General features: G+C 42.1%; 1 long non-coding RNA gene across 1 annotated transcript; it reads left to right on the top strand.

Annotated features, from left to right (window-relative positions):
• The first annotated feature begins 6,024 nt into the window (after positions 1-6,024).
• On the top strand, positions 6,025-15,883 carry LOC116480337 (uncharacterized). The gene is made up of 4 exons (XR_004251261.1): positions 6,025-6,160; positions 11,625-13,620; positions 13,880-13,974; positions 14,516-15,883. It is a non-coding gene; the product is annotated as an uncharacterized LOC116480337 (long non-coding RNA).
• Positions 15,884-16,832: the final 949 nt, after the last annotated feature.

Genomic DNA, 16,832 nt, shown 5'->3' with positions numbered 1-16,832 from the left:
GGAAGCCAGACTCAGTGATAAGCTGACAAAGGGAAGTGGTACGTCTGGATAATCTGGCCAACTGACTGCTGTATGCACTTCCTGCCCCTTTCTGAGAAACCATAATTGATCTGAACATTTGCTTGGATAGGCTGAAAAGTAAATCAGAAATATCATCATAATTGGAGAACCAGGCTCTTACTCGTTGTGATCAACCCCTGAAAGGTCTTCATCAAAAGGCTTCCACCAGCCTCAGAAGACACTTCCATAAGGCTTGTAGTTATATAAATTCTAAGTACCTCACCTCTGACTATTCATAACATCATCCTTCAACCTACAGAGAGTGCTTTGCTAAGATAACTCGCAGAACAGCATGAAAATCTAAGATGACAAAATAAATGCACTAAAAAGCACCAATTCTCAATACAAAGGTAGCATCCAGAGGGCACATTTAATAAAGTGGACTTCCTATAAAGCACTCTTCCCATAATTTCAATTGCTCAAATGTGAGGGAGGTCACAGAGGATTTTCCTGAATGGACTGATATATCCACCACTTTCTCAAGAGCACAACCCCTATCTGATAGGATAGAGATATATGGCAAACTCTGTGTCTGTTTATTCTCTGAGAGTAGAGGCCAAGTCTCCCACCTCCACCTGAAACACACTCATACCCTCACCTGGCTCATACCCACATTCCAATGGAATTAAACAGCAGTGGTCTATTATTCTATATCCTAACTGTGTAATTCTAATACAGAAATTTCTCCAGGATTGAGTCTTCAATTCAGTTACCACTGCTTTTGTCTTCATTTACTGGGACCAATAACAAATGTCTTCCAATTATCAGTAACTCCAGCAGGTGACCTTGACATAATGTCAATCTGATCATATTTTGCTCCTGCTTAAAAGTTCTTTGTTGGCCTCTGTCATGGAAAGATGAAGTCCAGATACTTTCTGCCCTATCTGCTTTGCTTGGCCACACTCAACTTTATCTCTGACCTTTTGTCTTACATATTTTTTTCTCAGCCACACTGAACTTCTCAACTTGCCTTATTAACTTATTTATGTTTTGTTTGTTTTTTGACTTTGCATCTGCTCTTCACTATGAATGGAAGATCTCCCTTTACTCCTCAGTTTAGCAAGACCTAGTTCAAACGTCATCCCCAACACAAAGACCTCCTGACGTTTCCATCACCCTAAACCATCCTCCCTTTTAACTCCTGTATCGTATTTTATAAATTTTTATTAAGTTAAAAGGGAATTATGAGTTTATATGTCTAGATGCTCTAGACAAGATGGAGGAAAAGGCAGGGTATAACGGTAGATTCTTTTGCTGTATCTGGGAAATCGTGCCATACCACTTAGAGAGATCTTTTTTGCTTTTATTTTTTTTTTTAATTTTATTTAACAGAGTGTCAGGCAAGCATCACTTGGAAATACCTTAAATCTCTATCACACCTGAGTTCCGCTCAGTATCCTTTCTTTTTATTACTGAAGAAAAGGGGCACACTAATGCCTCGACTGTGTCATAATTTCCAGTTTCCAGAGAAAACACTCATTGAAAGCAGTTTGGCATGCAGACATTACAGCATTTATAGCAATGATACAGCATTGTTTCATTCCTCACAGAATCATCCATCATGAAATTATTCTGAGAGAAAGTTTTCCAGGGTGGGAAAGCAACTCAGTCAAACTTTTTCTTCAGCTGAATACCAGAATTCATTCTTTCTATTTTATGGCTGTGATTTTTGTCATGAATAAGGAAGACAGTAAGGTCTTTGTCTTTCAGGCTGAGATTTAATGTATTCATACTTACTGAAAGGTGTCTGCCAAGCAAGCAAGACTAGGAGTCAGATAATATCTTGTTTCCAATAAGTGAAAAGGAATGTGTGAATCTGAGAAAGAGCTGCTACTTCAACTCTTAACACTGATTTGCCTTTGCCAAACCTCAGCCAGTTAACAGATGTGTGTGTGCAGCAGTGGAATATTAAGGAAGTTTTCTGCAAGCTCAAATTATACAAAATAGTTGAGCTTTTATAGGTCTGGATTTTATAATTCACTCTGTTAATAACACCATACAAACACATTCATGAGTCTGTGAGACATTCTCCCCATCTCCCTTTTCCAGTTGTGACTAATACTGAGCCAGCTGGCTCAGAGTGGAGATGTCCAAGTCATCTGGGCTCTGACACCATTTTTCAAAGTACCCAGACATTTTGCTCCATCTATATACACATTGCCAACAAGTCTCATTTCTAGGCATAAACATTGCTCAAATAATTGACAGTGACATCCATATAATGAAACATTATGCATCCACATACAAATCACATTTGAAAGAAATCACATTTGAAAATTATATTTTGTGGTGTAGAAAAACATTCAAGTCATTTGAAAAGGCGGGGCAAACAATAGATGTTCAGGATGCTCCCAGTTTTTAAAAAAAATTTTTGTAGAGATGAGGTCTCCCTGTTTCGCCCAGGCTGGTGTCAAACTCCTGAACTCAAGAGATCTTCCTGCCTCCCAAAGCGCTGGGATTACAGGCATGAGATTCCAATTTTTTAACAAATATATTATGAAACCCAAGTTTACCATTCCTTTGAAAGGATCTGTTTTGTCTGAGAAGAATAATGGGACCGGGCACGGTGGCTCATGCCTGTAATTCCAACACTTTGGGAGGCCGAAGTAGGGGGATCAACTGAGGTCAGGAGTTCGAGACCAGCGTGGCCAGCATGGTGAAACCCTGTCTCTACTAAAAATACAAAAATTAGCCGAGCGTGGTGGCACATGCCCGTAGTCCCAGCTACTTGGGAGGCTGAGGCAGGAAAATCGCTTGAACCCAGGAGGTGGAGGTTGCAGTGAGCTGAGATCACGCCACTGCACTCCAGCCTGGGCAACAGAGCCAGACTGCATCGCAAAAAAAAAAAAAAAAAGCCAGGCGCGGTGGCTCACGCCTGTAATCCCAGCATTTTGGTAGGCCGAGGTGGGCGGATCACCTGAGGTCAGGAGTTCAAGACCAGTCTGGCTAACCTGGAGAAACCCCGTCTCTACTAAAAGTATAAAATTGGCCAGGTGTGGTGGCGGGCACCTGTAATCCCAGCTACTCAGGAGGCTGAGGCAGGAGAATCACTTGATCCTGGGAAGCAGAGGCTGCAATGAACCGAGATCACGCCATTGCACTCCAGCCTGGGCCACAGGAGCAAAACTCCATCTTAAAAAAAAAAAAAAAAGAATAATGGAAAAGCAAAAGTTCTGTCTTAGGCCCAGGGGCGTTGGTTCACGCCTGTAATCCCAGCACTTTGGGAGGCAGAGGTGGGCGGATCACGAGATCAGGTGATCAAGACCATCCTAGCTAACACCGTGAAACCCCATCTCTACTAAAAATACAAACAGTTAGCCGGGCATGGTGGCAGGTGCCTGTAGTCCCAGCTACTTGGGAGGCTGAGGCAGGAGAATGGCGTGAACCCAGGAGGCCAAAATCGTGCCACTGCACTCCAGCCTGGGCAACAGACCAAGACTCCACCTCAAAAAAAAAAAAAAAAGTTCTGCCTTAGGTCACCCCAAGTGACTTGCACTTACCTCTTGTAAGGGCAGTGGTTCTGCTGCAACTTCTCCCAGCTCAGCCACAGGCTACCTCTTCCCTACCAACCACTCCTGAACCTAGTCCTCACCATTTACAGCTTCCTCTCCGTGAACACTAGAGGTTGACCTAGGGCAAGCCTCACCTTGCTTGCTTGTCTTGTTCCTTTCTTATCCTTACCACCACCACAAAAAACAAAACAAAACCAAACCAAACCCGGTGTCAAAGGACTCCCCTGGTGAAGGAATTTTTACTACCTCCCGCATTCAGGTTTGCTGATTGCTTTGTAATTTTGGCCATTTTTTATAAAGCCTTGAAACTTAAAGTTTTATGTAGTCACATCTATTTATCTTTTCTTCTTTTGCTTCTTCTCTTTTTTTAAACTTAGGTCTCCCCTCTGATCTAGAGACTTAGTAGCCATTTTTATATACTTTTAGAGTGGTTTTTTTACGGGTTCATTTTTCACCCTTAATTTAACTGCTTGATTTATTTGCAATATTTTTCAAGCATACATGAGGAAGAGGCCAAGAGTGTTCCTTTTTTTCTAAATAACTAAAGTGCATAAATCTTTTATCATGTATTAAAGTTCCACATATCTTAGGGTCTAATTCTGGTCACTCTTATCTTTCATTAACCTGTCTGTCTATTCTTATGCTAGGGATACTCTGTTTTGGTGGAGGGGGGCGGGGGCGCGGTTGAAATAGAGTCTCACTCTGTTGCTCAGGCTGGAGTGGGGCAGCACATTCTCAGCTCACTGCAGCTCCACTTCCCAGGTTCAAGCAATTGTCCTGCCTCGGTCTCCCGACTAGCTGGGACTACAGGCATGTCCACCAAGCCCGGCTAATTTTTGTGTTTTTAGTAGAGACAGGGTTTCACCATGTTGGCCAGGCTGGTCTTGAACTCCTGACTTCAGAGGATCCACCCACCTCGGCCTCCCAAAGTGCTGAAATTACAGGCTTGAGCCACCGTGCCTGGCCCAGGATACTCTGTTTTAACTGCTATGATTTTGTAATATGTTTTCAGTATCTAGCAAGGCTAGCTGCCTATCCCACCTAAATTACTATTTTTAAAAATTCTTATACAGTCTCACCTGTGTGCTCTTTCAAATGACTGTAACAAAAGAAAAACATTAACACCCCTGAAAATTCACTAGAAGCAAAATATAAGAAAAGGGTGTAATGACAAGTCATAGACTTCAAAACATGGCTATTGAGGAAAGAAACAAAAGATTCTGCCAGAGCATGGCAAGACTTCTAATATCACTGTAGCCTCCCACCCACCAAGACTATACTAAAAAGAAGAGGATTGGACAAATTCCTGTGAGTTCTCCTCAACCTGGAGCAAAGAAGACTCAACAGGTAAGTAAGTATCCCAAGGAAAAGTCTAGAAAAAACCTGTCAGAGTACAGACTCCTGTCAGAGTACAAACTAGCATATCTCAAGATCTCTGTGGAAGAGCTGATGGTTCCTAGGGATTACTAGGAACCTGTGGACCTAGAGGTACTCCACCATGAGAATAGGATGCGTGGCCAACGAGATGGGTTAATTTGTGGTACCAAACATTTAACAGCATTTCAGAAGAGACAGGAAAAGCCAGGTTACCCAACAAGGCTACACAAGCCCCAGAGTCTGCTTCTATGCTGTCTTCCCTCCGTCTCGGAAAAGTGGAAAGAAAATGAGATTTCAGCTCTTGCTCTGTAGCTGGGAGGTGAGACTTGCAAGTATCAGAGATGACAGTCATGCTCACTGTATCAGAGCAAACAAAGTCTAGAAAGAGCGACGTTCAACACAATCAAGCTGGATCAGCCGGGTATACTACAGAAAAGCAACAACAAAAAGAAACAAACAGCATGCCAAGAACCCATTCAGGGAAATATATATATATAATATGTAATATATATATATAATATGTAATATATATATAAAATATGTAATATATATAATATGTAATATATATAATATGTAATATATATAATATGTAATATATAAATACATTTGCTATACATATATTATCTATATTTGCTATACATATGTATATATGTACCAAAATTTAGAAAAACCCACAAAACTCTCCATGAATTCCTGTTTTTGGAAGACTGTGATAAGAACATGAATAAAATAAAACAAGAGGAAGTTCAAAGATAAGAGGACAAAGCAACAGCATTTCCCAGAACATTGTTAAAGTTAGAATGGTGAAAGCAAGCATCCTTGTTTTCTACCAATTTTAATGGGGATATATTTAGTGTTTTGCTTTTTTTTTTTTTTGCTATTAATTATAACGTTGGATATTATTTACAATTTGTTATTCTTTATCATACTAGGGAAATAACTTTCTATTTTTAAGTTATAGTTTTTTTTGTTTGGTTGGTTTTGTTTTGTTTTGAGATGGAGTCTCACTCTGTTGCCCAGGCTGGAGTACAATGGCACTATCTTGTCTCACTGCAACCTCCGCCTCCCAGGTTCCAGTGATTCTCCTGCCTCAGCCTCCTGAGTAGCTGGGATTACAGGCGCCAGCCACCATGCCCGGCTAGTTTTTGTGTTTTTAGTAGAGACGGGGTTTCACCATGTTGCCCAGGCTGGTCTCAAACTCCTGATCTCAGGTAATCCATTGCCTCGGCCTCCCAAAGCGCTGGGATTACAGGCATGAGCCACCGTGCCTGGCCTTAAGTTATAGAATTTTTTAAATAAAGAAAGGTTGAGCGTTGACTTAACCTATTTCAGCTGGCATGAACAAACTATTTTGGAAGACCCTTATTTTCTTGCACCACACTACAAAGAACCTCAGTGCAGTTCTCAGAACTGGCCCACATGAAAGATGAGTGAGACATTTCATCATATTTTCTTTAAACAACCGGACTTTCTGCCACATAACAAATTGAATGACTCATTTTACAAAGGCAAGCTCTTCCATTACCAGTATTTACAGGATTGCTAACAGTAAGGCTACAGGTTGTATAACTCTATCCCCCAATGTCTTGAAACCATAAAGAAAAAAGTCCAAGGAAATTGGGGTATATTTTTCTTTTTTTTTTTTTTTTTTTTTTTGAGACGGAGTCTTGCTGTGTCGCCCAGGCTGGAGTGCAGTGGCACAATCTCGGCTCACTGCAAGCTCCGCCTCCCAGGTTCACGCCATCCTCCTGCCTCAGCCTCTCCGAGTAGCTGGGACTACAGGCGCCCGCCACCACGCCCGGCTAATTTTTTGTATTTTTAGTAGAGACGGGGTTTCACTGTAGTCTCGATCTCCTGACCTCGTGATCCGCCCGCCTCGGCCTCCCAAAGTGCTGGGATTACAAGCGTGAGCCACCGCGCCCGGCCGGGGTTTATTTTTCATAACAGCATGGCTTTTGGCATCAGGCAGCTCTGGCTATGAATCTTTGCTCTACAATTTACTAGCTGCAGCTTTGAGCCAGTTAATTATCTTCTCTAAGCTTCAGTTTTCTTATCTAACAATGGGGTCAATGATATTTAATGTACAGGATGTTGTAAGGAGTAAATAAAATAATCTATTTCAAGCAGCTACTTCAAAATGATAATTATATTATTATTTCTATTTTCAAGATTATGATGTACCTAGTACAAAATAGACAATAAATATTTACTGAATAAATCAATGATCTTTGTAAAGAATTCAAAGATGAAATACAAAGTCTCTGTCCACAAGGGATTTCTAAGCTAGGAGGTTAATTGCTAATAAAATACAAGTAAGTGAAGCTGGGGTTTTAGGTTTGATCTTATGGGGGCCTAATGACTTGACTCTATTATCCTGTTGCCAAGTCTTCTCCCTAACTAAGCCTGAGCTTGGTGCCTGGGCACAGTCACAGTATAATTTCCAACCCTGTGTACTTTTTATTTTTATTTATTTATTTTTTTGAGATAGAGTCTTGCTCTGTTGCCCAGGCCAGAGAGCAGTGGCACTATCTTGGCTCACTGCAACCTCTGTCTCCCAGGTTCAAGTGATTCTCCTGCCTCAGCCTCTCACGTAGCTGGGATTACAGGTGCACGCCACCACAACCAGCTGATTTTTGTTTTTTTAGTTTCACCACGTTGGTCAGGCAGGTCTCGAACTCCTGACCTCAAGTGATCTGCCCACCTTGGTCTCCCAAAGTGCTGGGATTAAAGGCACAAGCCACTGTGCTCGGCCCCCTGTGTACTTTTTAGATGTACATAAAAGAAATAAATTCAAGCTAACTTACATTAAAAGGAGAGATGGCATAAGAATACAGGAACTGGTGTCTTATGGCACCCGTGGGTTGGGATACAGTTAAATCTCAGGAAGGACTGAACCAAAAAGTAGAAGGCATCCAAGATCTCTCTCTCTCTCTCTCTCTCTTTGACTTTCAATTCTGTTTCTCTCAAAGCCTCTACCTTTCTCACAGTTGGGCCTTTTCTTGTTCTACACTGCAGGGCAGAAGGACCCATGAGTCCTGAATCTGCATGTTTTACATCCATCCTAATTCATATTCCTGGAAGAATCTGGTTGGCCCAGTATCTTAGCCCGTTTTGTGCTGCTATAGCAGAATACCACAGACTGGGTAATTTATAAAGAACAGAAATTTGTTGGCTCACAGTTCTGAGGGCCAGAAAATCCAGTGGCTCAGACCTACAATCTCAGCACTTTGGGAAGCCAAGGCAAGAGGATTACTTGAGCCCAGAAGTTTGAGACCAGCCTGGGCAACACAGCAACACCCTAATCTCAAAAATAAAAATAAAAAATGTCTGCAGAAAATGTCCTAAATTTGCTGAAAGACCTATATGTATAGATTCAAGAAGCTTAATGAACCCTAAAATGGTGAAAGTTGAAAACACCCAGACACATCATAATGAAACTGTTGAAAATCAGAGGTAAAGAAAGCATCTTGAAGGCAGCTGGAAGAAAAAATGATAAATTACACATAAGGGAAAACTATGACTGCAGGTTTCTCATCTGAAACCATAGAGCCTTTGAGATAAAGGGAAAAAAAAAAAATATATATATATATATATACACACACACCATAGGTCCCAGAAGACAGAAACATCTTTAATGCGCTGAAAAAACTAATCTAAGTAAAATAAACTGCTAGAAGAAAGAATTATCAGCTCAGAATTCTATATCCAGCAAAAGTGTATTTCAGGAAAGCAGAAAAGATGAAGGCATTCTCGGATGAAGAAAAACTTAAGAGAATTCATTGTCGACAGACTTGCTTTAAAATAAATGCTAAATAAAGTTTTGCAGGTTGAGGAGAAATTACGCCAGAGAGAAACATAGAACATTAGAAATTAATAAAGAACAAAATAAATGATGAATATCTGAATAAGTATTTTTCTCTTCTTAAATTCTTTAAAATATATATATGACTGTTGAATGCAAAAATCATAACATTGCCTATAATGTTTCAATGTATATAGATGTAATATATATATGACAACTATAACATAAAGGAAAATGGATAGAGGAACTACTATGATTATAAGCCTTCTATGGTTTACTGGAAGTGGCAAAATATTAACTCTATGTATACTGTGAAAAGTTAAGTACAATGTAATCCCTCAAGCAACCACTAAAAAATACCACAAAGAGATATAGGCAAAAACCCAATAAATAAATTAAGATAAAATATTATGAAATATTTAAATAATCCTAAAGAATTCCGGAAGGAGAATAAAACAGAAGTGGTGAATAGCAAACAAATAAAATGGTCATCTTAAATTCAACAATTTTATTAAATATAAATTGTCTAAACACCAATTAAAAGACAGATATTTTTAGACTGGATAAAAATGATACCCAACTACATGCAGTCTGTAAGAAATACATTTTAAACACAATAATGTAGATATATTTAAAGTAACATGATGGAAAAAGATATGCCATGAAAACACTAATCAAAAGAAAGTTGACCAGGAGTGATGGCTCATGCCTGTAATCCCAGCACTTTGGGAGGCCGAGGTGGGTGGATCACAAAGTCAGGAGTTTGAAACCAGCCTGACCAATATGGTGAAACCCCGTCTCTACGAAAAATACAAAAATTAGCCGGGCGCAGTGGCATGCGCCTGTAGTTCCAGCTACTTGGGAGGCTGAGGCAGGAGAATTTTCACGGCAGAGGTAGCAGTGAGCCAAGATCACGCCACTGAACTCCAGCCTGGGACACAGAACGAGACTCTGTCAAAAAAAGAAAGAAAGAGAGAGAGAGAAAGAAAAAGAAAAGAAAGAAAGAAAAAGAAAAGAAAGAAAGAAAGAAAGAAAGAAAGAAAGAAAGAAAGAAAGAAAGAAAGAAAGAAAGAAAGAAAGAGAGAAAGGAAGGAAGAAAAGGAAGTTGAGTGCCTATGTTGTTTTTAGGCAAAGTAGACTTCAGAACACAGAAAATTATCACAGATAAAGAAGGACATTATGTAATGATAAGAGAGTAAATGCACCAAGAAGACATAATACTAAATGTGTATATATCTAATGATAGAGTGCTAAAATATATGAAGCAAAAGCTGACAGAACTAAAGAGAATTGGACAAATCCACAATTATACTTCAAAGCATCACAGGACCATTAATCCTGAAATCTTGACCTCAGTTTCTCTCAGGCCTCTTTTGGCCTCAGTTGACTCTCTCTGTGCCTCTGGTTCCACAAAGGAATAACCCTGCCCCAGAGAGTTTAGGGTAACTGTGAAAGCATGTTCTGTGAGGAGCCCACCCCAACCAGATGTGAGACTGTGAGCATGGCCAGACTTTAGCTACTTGTTGAAATTTTAGAGAAAATCAATAGGAATTTTGCAGCAATGTCTCTCTGGGAAACTCAAGAAAGCTCAAACACAGCACTAAGAGTTTGTCGTGGACAGGTATTATTTTGCATCTATCATCCACTCTCCTACTTCTGATAACAGTGTCCCAATTTTGCTTTGGGGAAAATACCTCTACATACCCCTAACTTAAGCTGCAATTAAGTCAATATGAATATTTCATCCTCCTGACTCAGTGATTGGCCAGAAACAGGCACACCACTCAGCCAGAGCAATGAGATGCAAGGTTATACTTGCTGGGGCATCTGGGAAAGAGAGCTTCCTCTCTCCTCTTTGGGCATCACCAGAAAACATGATGTCCATTTAGCCAGATGGTGTGGTGTGGGGATACGAGAGCTGGGCAGGCCACAGTCTTTTTGATGTTAGGAGGGAAACCCTAGAACTGTACTGTGTAGCGCCTGAGGGTAAAGCCTACGCTGCGGAAGGCAGAACAGAAGGACAAACAGAAAAGGGTCTTGATTGTTTTGAGCTTTCGTTCAAACCTTATCTAAAGACAGAACAACTCTGGTAATTTCTATTATGCAAAAGAATAAATGTTTCCATTTTTCCTTTATTTTTCTTGCTTACAGTAGTTTGCATAATATTTTGGGTTTTCTGTTGTGAATGACATTCACAACATAGAATTCTGACTAACATAAGGCTTACTCTCACCTCTTCATCCCTCTCTAAACTTCATATCTATCTTTCTCGAAAAATAACAACAAAAGTAGAGGCGGGCAGATCACAAGGTCAGGAGTTCAAGACCAGCCTGGCCAATATGGTAAAACCCCGTCTCTACTAAAAATACAAAAATTAGCCTGGCATGGTGGCGGGCACCTGTGTTCCCAGCTACTCAGGAGGCTGAGGCAGGAGAATCGCTTGAACCTGGGAGGCAAAGGTTGCAGTAAGCCGAGATCATGCCACTGCACTCCAGCCTGGCAACAGAGGGAAACTCCATCTTAAAAAAAAAAAAAAAAAAAGACAAAGCTTTATATGTGGAAAAAATAATACCTTAATGATTAGCAATACACATATAAGAGAGAATTATTCAGAATTTAGAACTGTAAGCAAAAAAAATAGTTTTTTAAATTTATATATTGACTGAGAATGCTATTTACTCTGTTTTTGCTAAAATCTTTGAAGAACATCACTGGAGTTATTGTCTCCTGAGAGAATATTTACCACCATCAACTACCTCAACCTGTAATTCTTAAAGAACAAGAATAAATTCAGGAGGCCCAGTCTTCCCTGACCCTGTTGGTACTCAAGAGGAGAATGGCTTCAGAATTCCTCCATGTGTTTTGCATTTCAGGCTCAAGCTACCTTCCTGGTGGAAAATTCTTTAAGTGTTCTGAAAATCACAGTCATCCCTAACTTCAGTGGAAAAGATTCATATTGTCCAGCTGAACAAGGATTGATACTTAAAACCAGGGATTTCCTAAAATGAAAATGTTTCTGTGGATAAAACTGGTTACATGCAGAGACTGGAATGGAGTTAATTCTGGGTAGATGTGGGAATCAAGAGATTGGTCTTCATGAGGCATTTATCAAGGATCTGCAAGGGATTCAGAGGTGAAGGAAGCACAGTCCTTCCCAGGCAGTTGTCTCTAGCCTGGTGGGAGGTGTTCCTCACACCCAGGACTCTCATCCATGGCAAAATAAAAAGTGAGATATCGACTGGGCATGGTGGCTCACGCCTGTAATCCCAGCACTTTGGGAGGTCGAGGCAGGTGGATCACCTAAGCCAGGAGTTCGAGACCAGCCTGGCCAACATGACGAAACCCCATTTCTACTAAAAATACAAAAATTAGCCATGTGTGGTGGTATGTGCCTGTAGTCTCAGCTACTCGGGAGGCTGAGGCACAATAATTGCTTGGACCCAGGAGAAGGAGCCTGCAGTGAGCTGAGATCATGTCACTGTACTCCAGCCTGGGTGACAGAGTGAGACTCCATCCTCCCTCCCAAAAAAAAAAAAGTGGATATCACATCAGAGAAGCTCCTGGCCAGGTGGCCTTGAGCAACAGGGATGAGTTCAGCACTTAGAGATGGAGTTGGCTTTCCCAGTTGGAGGGAAGAGCATGAGAAGGGACATAGGTAAGAGGAAGTAGAGTAGTGCAGGGACCATTGAGTAGTAGTCAGGACAGGACTTCCAAGACAGGACTTCATCATAGAACCACTTTCTCTGAGGGAGCTCTGCTTGGGGGAGGTTTTAATTCATGAGGAAGGCAAATTCAATGGCTCTCAGGTGAGGCGGGCAACAGACACCCACCAACACTCCAAAGAGAACATGTACTTCTATAAAAGGGCACAGTCTAGTGAACAAAGTCCACAGCTCTGGGTTTGGTTTCTAGCACTGTCATTTAATACTTGTGTGACCTTAGACATTCACCTAACTCTCTCAGCCTCAGTACTCAAGCTGTAAAAACAGGAGAATGCTTGTTCCCTGTGCCTTACAGGATTGATACGAGCATCAGGAGAGACAGTGGGCACAAAACAGCATTATCAACTACTTCTTTCCAGTCAGTTATCTGGTCGTGTTTGTGAAGCTCCCCAGGACTGGGAACATAGCATATGATTTTTGTAAAGTTACTTGATGAATGAATGAATGAACAAGTAAATGAATGAATAATATCTAAAGGCCTCCAACTAAATAATAATCAACTTCCTAACTGTACTGAAAGCCTTTAATTGACTTTGGGGCTGTTTGGCCTGGAGGAGGCTCTGAGTTAGTGGTGATCAATTGGTGTCATGGTAGAGAAGAAAGCCTGTGAAGGTGGAGTCATTGTCATTATCAGCATAGAGTCCATTACGCTCTCCTTCCCCGTACACCTGGAGCCAGACTTGGTCGCCCACCTCCAGATGCAGGAGCACAGAGCCGGAGGCCTGGTCCACATTATTTTCCTGGTACTGATCATAGGTGAAGAGCATAGCCTTGTCCTTCTTGAAGAGGCTGACCTTCACGTCCTTCATATAGACTGTGATGTGGTAGGCAAAGTAGTACAGCCCAGGAATGTTGCAGTGGAATTTACCAGTGGAGCCATCATAGTGGTTTTGCTGATTGTAGAAGATCTTGGTAAAGCGAATGGGCATGTTGGGGACAGTAACGTAAGTTTCCAATCCCACACTGAATGCTGAGCGGTATACATAGGCACCTTCTCCAGGTTCTCCTTTCCTGCCTTGGATTCCCGGAAAGCCTCGGGGACCTTCAGCCCCGGGTACTCCAGTTTCACCAATGTCTCCCTTAGGACCAATAAGACCTAAGGAATGAGAAGACCTCAGTGACCACAAAGAACAGAACTCCTGCCTAGGTTGGTTACAGCCTAAATTACCGTCCCTGTGGCTCCCACTCACAACCTTCTTGACTTATAGAGCAAGAAACCGATAAGAGCTCCCAAAAGGAGAGAGGTGTTACCTCCTCCTTCTATATCTCCCACAGACAGGGAGGCTCCCATAAATTCAACCCCATCTTTATCTCCTATAGGTCTCTATCATAGACCCTCCACCCTGCCAGCCCTTTATGTGCTGGCACCATCAACCCTGGTTTTGCCATTCTACCCCTCCATCTAGGATGTCTCTCCTCCTCTATTCTGCCTACCCATCATTCAAGGCCTAGCTGAAGCTCTGCCTCCTCCTTGAAGCTTTCATTCTTCATCAGATCCATGGTGAGTACATTTTCTCTATGCTCCATACTTTGGATACTTGTTCACTTTCAGTTTGACATTTTTAGAGTAGACTTTCTTGTAGTAACCACCAACAGAGCCTTGCACATTAGACATCTTACCTAGATCAAGAGTTCCCCAAAGGCAGGACTGTGCCCTTCAGGGGGTGTGCAGTAAATGTGGTTGAATGCCACTGGATGAAATGGAAGTTAAGCAGACAGAAAGAGGAATCAGAATATGAATGTACTGCGAATAGGGATGAGGGTGAAGATGGGAAAGGGGATGGAAAAGAAGATGCAGATGCAGATGCAGCAAAGCCAAAGTCTTGGTTATAGAGGCACCACCTATTCTCATCCTTGGAAGACCAACCCCAAATCATTTCAGGTTGCTTATGGTTTACATAAAAAAGCTTTGCTTTCTCCCTGTGTCTAGGCCTCAGTTAATAACGAATGCCTTCATATAGTTTATATCAGTCTAGGAGGTCTGTAATGAAAGAGGCCAGAAACATTCTTACCTGGATCTCCTTTCTCACCCTTCTCGCCAGAGATGCCATCTCTGCCATCACGGCCTGGGGCCCCATTATGGCCTGGATGCCCTGGGATGCCCGCCATCCAACCTGTGCAGGCCCCCTTGGGCAGAGGAAGCAGGACTCCGGGCCCTTGAGTCGTGGTATCCTGGCCATGACTGGGCAGAGCTAATAGCAGTAGAACAGCTCCCAGTAACAGCATCCTGAGCCCTGGAATCCACATGTGCACTGTCAGCCACGGAGAGACAGACCCCACACAGCACACCCAGTTGGGACCTACACAGGACTCCATCCATCTCAGCAGAGTCCACTTCTAGGAGCTGCTTTCTCAGTATTCAACTCTTCCAGGAAGACTTTTCTGAATATTGCAGCCCACCTTGATCTCTTTCTGCCCTGAAATTTGTAATACTTAGCATTATTCCCTGTGTGTAGTCTCCTTTCCTCACCAAGATTATGAATTTAGTGATTGCACAGATGACACTCCTCTAATTTTCCCATATCTGAGCACAGGACCAAGCAGAGCAAAAGCTCCAAGAGTCGACTTGCCAAGAATCCATCCTTGAGTTTCCCGAGTATGATGACACAGATTGCTCCATTCAGTGCTAACCAGCTTCTCTCCTCTAGCTCCTTTCTTTTCTTTCCCCTCTTTTCTCTCATATTCTGTGTCTGTTCCTCCTTCTTACTCTCTCATTCTCTTTCTTCCTCTACTCCTCTCCTGGGGCACATGTTTGACTATTTGGTATATTACATTTGCACACATGCACACACACACACACACACAGAGAGAGAGAGAGAGAGAGAAAGAGAGAGAGAGGGAGGGAGAGACTCACCTTGAGTTAAACAGACAACGAGAGACACATCATCCCATGAACATATCCACTGGCCCTTTGTTTGCCTGGGCCATCTTTAGCTGCCCCTCCTCCCCTGTCTAACCTCTATTCAGCTTTCAGGACCCAATTTGGTTGTCATCTCTTTCAAGAAGTCCACCTTGTTCTCCATCTCACTCCTTGGCTGGTTCTTTCCCCTCTGTGTTTCTCCAGTGCCCTGGTAATATGGTTTGGGTCTGTGTCCCCACCCAAATATCACGTCGACACGTGTTGGAGAAGGGGCCTGGTAGGAGGTGACTGAATCATGGAGGCAGACTTCCCCCTTGCTGTTCTCATGATAGTAGGTGAATTCTCACAAAATCTGGTTGAAAGTGTGTAGCTCTTCCCCTATATTCTCTCTCTCTCTCTCTCTCTGTCTCTCTCCTGCCACTGTGTGATGTGCTTGCTTCCCCTTCGCTCTTTCTTCCACCATGATTGTAAGTTTTCTGAGGCCTCCCCAGCCATGCCTCCTGTACAGCCTGTGGAACTGTGAGTCAATTAAACCTCTTTTCTTTATAAATTACCCAGTCTCAAGTAGTTTTTTACAGCAGTGTGAGAATGGATTTATACACCTGGCTTAGCTCTATTATTGCACTCTGCTGTAATTTCTGTTTTGCTTACCCATTTCTCCATTAAACAGCAAGTACCAGGGGACAAAGACTAACACACTAATAGCAGAGTAGGGACTAAATAAGTACTTTTATAATGAGGAAAAGAAATCATGAGAGAGCTAGAGAAAGGAAGGGAAGGAGGAAGGAAAAGGAGAAAGGAAGATAAAAAGGAAGAGTGGAAGAGGGAAGGAAGGAGGGAGGGGGGAACGTATTTGAAATATGTATTCTGGAGCCCTAGCAAAGAGCTCAAGTGGCACAGGTAGTCAAAAGCCTCCCTGTCTCAAAATCATTCTTTGATATCCCCCTCCCAGAAAAGGGCCCAATGCAGGTATAGGGATTTTATCCCCTCTCAGATTCTGCCTCTGATCTTAGGGGGACCTCAGGCCCCCACCTCAGATTGCTGAGGTCTTAGTCTTCCCACTCTCACCAAGGAGTTGGGAGAAAGCATCTCACAGAGAGAAATAGGTCCTAGGATCCTGGATTAGAGGCATCACTAAGACCGTCTGTGGGTTAATGTGGTTAATCCCAGGAATCTGATTCTAAACAAAGCGTAGTCCATGTACTTTATTCTACCTTAAAGATTCACTATTTTTCATCAGTTTGCTTGTCTCTTCCGGATTATATGAAGTCTCCCGAATTAGGTTTGTCTTCAGGACAACTGAAGGTTTGTTGAAGACAAACCTACTCGTCTGTGAGGGATGGAAGAAAGACTGTGATTGGCAATCTCACCCCAAAAACGTGGGCCTGGTATCTGGAATCCCACTCCTATACCCCATTACCTGGGGCTCTATACTGCCCTCTTCACGTGGCACAACCAACTCATCTTTCATCTTTATCATATATATGAGATAAACTTTG

The sequence above is a fragment of the Hylobates moloch genome, unplaced genomic scaffold (assembly GCF_009828535.3).
Source record: "Hylobates moloch isolate HMO894 unplaced genomic scaffold, HMol_V3 SCAFFOLD_13, whole genome shotgun sequence".
Lineage (NCBI taxonomy): Eukaryota > Metazoa > Chordata > Mammalia > Primates > Hylobatidae > Hylobates > Hylobates moloch.
This window is presented reverse-complemented; position numbering and strand designations above follow the sequence as displayed.